Consider the following 6,497-nt stretch of genomic DNA (forward strand, 5'->3'; position numbering starts at 1 on the left):
TCCGGCAGCCGGCCCCCCCCCCCCCCTGCCCTGCCTGCAGGCAGCTGGCAGAAAGAGGGGGGTGAGGGGCCCTTGGGGTCTGGATGAGGAGGGTGAAAAGACGGGAAGGGCGAAGCCAGGGGGAGACAGCCGAGGCAGGACTCCTGGGTCCCCATTCTAGGCTGAGGGACAAAACTGCAGCTTTATCCATGGGGTGCAGGGAAGCTGACCCTGCGATTTCCCCAAACCACTAGTTCCTTCCTGTACCTCGCTCAGGGATGCTCAGCTCCGAGGGCAGGACACCAGGGTGGGTGAGGGAGGAGTGGCTCTGAAAAGGGGTCACTGAGAACTCTGGGACCCTTCAGCTGCTTAGGTCCCTGGTTCCCGGCAGGACCCTCTGGTCCCGAGGACCCTCTGTCAATGTGGGGCACTTCAGTCCCTTAGGAGCTGGGTTCTGGGTCCCCACCAGCATTGGGGGGAGGGCTGTCTGGTGGCCCTAGAGACTGAGGAGAGGGGAAGGGGGCCTCAGGACTGAGGCCTGGACCTTCTAGTAAAGCCAGCAGCCACAACATGAGCACCCACTGCGTGCCAGCTGCCTGCTAAACCTTTTCTCACTGAACACTCCCAGTAGGTCGACAGGGCAGTGTTCTCACTGAGGAGGAAACTGAGTCCCAGAGAGGCCCAGTGACTCCCCGTCACATAGCTAGTGCATGTCAGGGGGCCCAGCTGGGTCTGAGGAACTGGGGGGGGGTGCACAGAGGACAGAGGTTGGGAGACAAGGGTCTGGGGAAGGGGCTGCTAATCAGGATGGTCACTGCTCTTGTGACCAGCAGCTCACGTGTTTGGGGTGGTGGTGACATGCAGGCTAAGAGCTTTACGTGGAGCAGCTTTAAGCAGGACACGAGGTCTGTTATCGACCCCTTTCACAGATGAGAAAACCGAGGCCCAAAAGGGGTGAAACCCTGACCAAGGTGGACGAGAAAGGGCACAGAGAGAGGGAGAAAGGAGCCTGGGACAAGGTGGGGAGCTGGGGCGGTGGGAGACAGGGCTCCGAAGAGGTTCCGTGTTGGGAGCCTCCTGTAAGAGGCGTGGCTGGAGCCTGCATCTGGGTAAACAGGGGCAAGGCCATGGCCAAGTGTCAGGCCTGAATCATCCTGCCCCCACCTCCTGGCCTCACCAAGGGTGACTGGACTGAGTCCTTGGCCAGCTTTGGTGCCCCTTGCCCTGCCGCCTGGACATGGGCACAGTGACCGGAGGGCGAGCGTATGTGGTGAGCCCTGGGAGGTGCGGGCAGACAGAGCCTGCCTGTGGCCATGGCCTGGGGGTGGCCGTGGGGGCAGGAGTGGGGGCTGAGTCACAGAGCAAACACCCAGGGCCCACAGACACAGGAGTGTCTGTCCCACTCCCATCCAGGTCCCCTCCTCGTGGCCACGGCGCTGACCTCTTTCTCTCAATTCTGCTGGTGGGTGTGTCTGGAGAAGGCTGAGGGCAGTGCGCTAGCAGGATTTAGTAACTGCCTTCCAGGGAGTCCAACTTAGCCCCAGATGCCCTGGCTGAAGGCGGCTCCGTGCTCGGCCGTGCCAGCTGGGCAGACGGGCAGAGGAAAGAGAACAGGGCCAGGAGGCCTGAGTGCCCCAGCCTGAGACCAGGGTGAGCAGTTCTGTGTGACTCAGTTTCCTCGTCTGTAAACTGAGCTTGGCAACAGCTGTTCTGCTGTCTCCTGTGCTGCAGGGTGAGCTGGGGAGGCATGTGCGTTCATCAGGAGAAAGGGCTGGAATGTCAAAACGTGTCTGCAGACGTGGGAGGTCATCACTGGTTATCAGAAAATGATCCTGGCTGCTCCTTCCCCTGCTCTGGAGGGTGAGGGTGGAGAACTCTCTCCCTCTGGGACTTCCTTGGAGACCTCAAGCTAGGCCTGAGAATGGAGCTATATTTTGTTCTTCTTTTTTTTTTTTTTTTTTTAAGAGACTTTTGCTGTAGTGCGCTTGTACTTACCGGAGAGACAGAGAGAAATGGATAGAGAAAGTAAGAAATCACCCTCCATGGTGGATGGCCACTCCACAGTCCCTTCTCCTTCATCCTCCTCTTGGGATTTTGGGCACACATTCACATGCGCCCGGGGTGTTTGAAGCCGCCAGGTCTGGGATTTGAACCACAGTTGGCCATGTGGGAGTCCAGCGTCTTAACCACGACACCACCTGCTGATCCCTCTTTTACTTTTCCATCCCTTGAAGGATGGGGCTGTATCTGGCTCTATTTCCCTGCCCCACCCTGGCCCCCAGCTCTTTTCCCAAGTTCAGGGCTGCCTCTTCCCATACAGCCTCCTGAAGCAGGCTGCCTGGAGCCTGCCCACACTGCCCTGGCTCCTCACCATTTTATAGCAGAGGTCTTCTCCCTCCACAGAGAGTGGTGACGGGACCCTGCAACTTTCCACGGCCCACACCACCCCCTTATGGTCCTAGCTAAGTGGTATACCCACGGAATTTTCGGCAACCCATCAGAGCTGGGTTCTTAGTGCAACCCTCATGTTGCCACCTGCTACTGTTTGAATACATCTCCCCAGAACTGGGGGGACTTGGTTGTGATGGAACTAAGAGGGTGAAGAATGTTGCCACCTGCTACTGTTTGAATGCATCTCCCCAGAACTGGGCAGACTTGGTTGTGATGGAACTAAGAGGGTGAAGACTTAATCCAACTATGGAGGTAAGAGATGGGGTCTTAGGGAAGACACAGACACACGTTTGTACACATGCTCTGCTCGGGCTCTTCCATGTGACACCCTCCACCGTGTTATCCTTGCCAGATGTGACCTTTGCCCTTAGACGCCCCCAAACTCTGAGCTCAATAGCCTCTACGTGTTATAAATGACCCAGACTCGGGCACTTCTGTTTTCAGTAATGGACTAAAGCACAACATCGGTACCAAGTGTGGAGGGTTGTTAATAATAAATGCCTGCCAGTGTGGAAGTGGATTTGGACCTGAGTAATGGGCAGAGTTTGGAAGAACAGTCTAGAGAGAGCTTAGAACGTGCTGGGGAAGAAAAGCAGTGCAGAACAGCCTGTGGGATACAAGGTCCACTCGCATTTCAGAGGCCGCGGGAAAACATCAGGCTGAGGCCGAGGCTATGCCCCATGCCCATCAAGGGTATGGTCCAAAATGGCATGTTTTAGTTTGCAGTAACAAGCTGTGATGCTGCAAAAGGATGACAGGTTGTACGATGTGACCCCCACCCTTTCTGCTTCTCAATATTCTTGAATTCATGATGTAAAGGGTAAGGTAGGGCTAATCAGTTGTCTGCATGATTTTAAATGAACCAATATAAACTCCTTTTTCTTTTGAAAGCAGTTTTCGCCATGGGGTGCATGAACTTGCCAGACAGAGAGAGCGAGAGACAGGCATAATGAGAAGGAAAGTGGAGGAACCAGCAGTTAGCGTAATGGCTGTGTCGCTGGACTCCCACGTAGTCGACCGATCACCCCCCAGTGGGGATGGCTGTGCTGCAATCCCTTCTCCTCTATTCTCCTCCTGAGATTTTGGGCATGAACACACATGTGCCTGACGTGAGCTTGAAGTCACTGGGTCCAGGACTCGAACCACGGTTGACCATGTGGGATCCAGTGATGTAACTGCTAATGCTGTCTGCTGGTTCACCAATTAAGCTCCTTTTCTAAAAAAAAAATTTTTAGAGAGATTTTTGCTACAGGGTGTGTGTGCTCGCTGGAGAGACAAAGAGACAAAAAGTGAAAAATCACCCCCCGGGGAGATGGCCACACTGCAGCCCCTTCTACTCCATTCTCCTCTTGGGATTTTGGGCCTGCACACACATGCACCCAGACTGAGTTTTAAGTGGCTGGACCTGAGACTTGAATGGAAGTCAACTACGTGGGAGTTCAGGGATGTGACTATTATGCCATCTGCTGGTCCCCATTATAAACTTTTTTTTTTTTTTTTTTTTTGCTGTAGAGTGCATGTGCTCACCAGAAAGACAGAGAGACAGAAAGCGAGAAATCACCCCCCAGGGGAGATGGTCACGCCGCAATCCCTTCTCCTCCATTTTCCTCTCAGGATCTTGGGCACACATGCACACATGCCCGGCATGAGTTTAAGCCACCTGGTCCAGGACTTGAACTGTGGTTGACTACATGGGAGTCCAGCGACACAGCCATTATGCCAACTGCTGGTCCCCATTATAAACTCTTAAGGAACAACTTGTAACCTCCCTCCTCTGCCTTTTTACTTTGTTATATAAGCCCACTTTATTGGTTGCAATTTTCTTGAGCACATGTCTAAGAAACTACAGATCTGTTCTTCTAGGTGATTTGTCTTAAGCCCTGGCTCAAATAAACCACTTTGTTTTTTATTTTTAGTTTTTGTGATAGAGTGTGTGCATTTACCAGAGATAGAGAAAGGGAAAGTGAGAAAGCATCCCCCAGAGGAACTGGCTATGCCACAGTCCCCTCTCCTCCATTTGTTCTTGGAATTTGGGGCATGCACATACACACACCCAGCATATTTTTCAAGCCACCAAGCATGGGATTTGAATCATAGTCAGCCACGTGGGATCAGCTGCCTTAACCGCCATGCCACTGGCAAGCCCCATAAACCAGTTTTATTTTACTTATTATGTCTTTTTATAGGTTCAGTGTTAAAGGTGATTCTAGTAGTAATTCAAAAGATGAGAAGACTTAGGGAAATTTGGAACCATCTTAAAGGCTAGTAACATGGTCATGGCCAGAATGCTGATAGCAATTTGTCCGATAAGAAAAAAAAAAAAAAAAAAAAGAAAGAAAGAAAGAAAAACAATGGCCAAGAAGGCCATTCTGAGGTATAGATTAAAATGAAGGATATCCTGTTGGATATTGGATATCCAATTAGAAATTGGAGAAAATGTCATCCTTGTTACACCATTGCAAAGAATTTGGCTGCATTGTGTCCATGCCCTAGGGCTTTGTGGAATGCTGAATTTAAGAGTGGTGAATACTGGGCTGGATCCAGGACCTGGTGGGCCAAGAAGGTCATTCTGAGGTATAGATTAAAATGAAGGATATCCTGTTGGATATTGGATATCCAATTAGAAATTGGAGAAAATGTCATCCTTGTTACACCATTGCAAAGAATTTGGCTGCATTGTGTCCATGCCCTAGGGCTTTGTGGAATGCTGAATTTAAGAGTGGTGAATACTGGGCTGGATCCAGGACCTGGTGGGTAATACAGTTGGACCCTACATGGCTGACCCTCCAGTTTGAGTCCCAGACCGGGCAGCTTGAAAACATGGTGAGCATATGTGCATGCATGCCTGAAATGTCGAAATGTGGAGATGTGGAGAGACTGCAGCACGACCATTCCCTGTGGAGGGGTGCTTTCTCCCTCTCCCTCTTTCTGGCAATCCCCCCCACCCCTGCAAAGAGTAGCAAATGTTTGGAAAAAAATGTCTAAGCATAAAGCAAAAGGAACTATGTGATAAATTTTAATTGCTTATAGTGGGATGAAAGAGAAATGAGATGAACTAAAGATAGAATTGACAATTAAAAGAGAGGCAGAGCAGAAAAAAAAAAAAAACCTGCAATATTTATAACCATGTAAAGTGTGAAAAAGCATGTTCAGAAGACAGTGTGGCCAAGCCACAGCTAGGTAAAGAGATTCGCTGTGCTAGTAGGGATCCAGGTGTTAATTGTCAAGATAAGGAGGAAAGGCCTTGAGTGCATTTCAGAGATCTCCAAGGCTGCCTCTCCCATCATAGACTCAGAAGTCTAGGAGAACAGAATGGTTTCAAAGGACAAACCTAGGGCAGTCTGGCTGTACTGAGCCACCTCAGGATTCTACTCCCTACATCCTGCTATAGTACTCCTTGGCCCTGGCTATGATTCAAGTCGCCCCAAGTGCAGCTTGACCTGCTATTAAGGCTGCTGCTCAGTCTGCCATTCTGGAATATGCTTGTAGCAGACCTTGGTGTGCATGTGGAAGTAATTCTGCAGGCTTGCACAATTCTAGAGCTGTGGAGGTATGGAGCCCTCCACCTGGATTTCAAAGAATGTCTTGGACAACCTCAGAGGTCTAGTTAGAGATTTTCACAGGAATGGGGTCACTGCAGAGAGACCCCACTATGGCAATGCCAAGCAGAAGTGTGTGCACCCAACCTGCCATGGAGAGTACCCACTAGAGCAATGCCTAGTGGAGGCATAGAGGCAAGGTTATCCTCCAGACCCCAAAACCAGAGAGCTACCAGCATGCAATGCCAGCTTGGGAGAACTGGAGGCATAAGATTCCAAACCAAGAGGGCTGAAGTACAGACCTAGTCCAGCAAAGCCATGGAGATGAGGCTGCTTGATGCTCTGGAAACCCAAACCCCTCAGAGTGTTCAGGATGTGGTATATGGAGTGAAAGCTTTTTCCTGAGTTTTTGTTTTTTAGTTTAGTTTAGTTTTGTTTTGTTTTGAGAGGTTTTTGCTATAGGGTACTTGCGCTTGCCAGAAAGAGAGAGACAGAGAGACAGAAAGCGAGAAATCACCCCCCAGGGGG

General features: G+C 50.8%; 1 protein-coding gene across 1 annotated transcript in view; it reads right to left on the reverse strand.

The window, feature by feature from the left end:
* MDFI (MyoD family inhibitor) overlaps window positions 1–6,497 on the reverse strand; it is a 27,455-nt gene that overhangs the window by 4,721 nt on the left and 16,237 nt on the right. The gene's annotated exons all lie outside the window — the stretch shown is intronic.

This window comes from Tupaia chinensis, unplaced genomic scaffold (genome assembly GCF_000334495.1).
Source record: "Tupaia chinensis unplaced genomic scaffold, TupChi_1.0 Scaffold000238_1, whole genome shotgun sequence".
In the NCBI taxonomy this organism is placed as follows: Eukaryota; Metazoa; Chordata; class Mammalia; order Scandentia; family Tupaiidae; genus Tupaia; species Tupaia belangeri.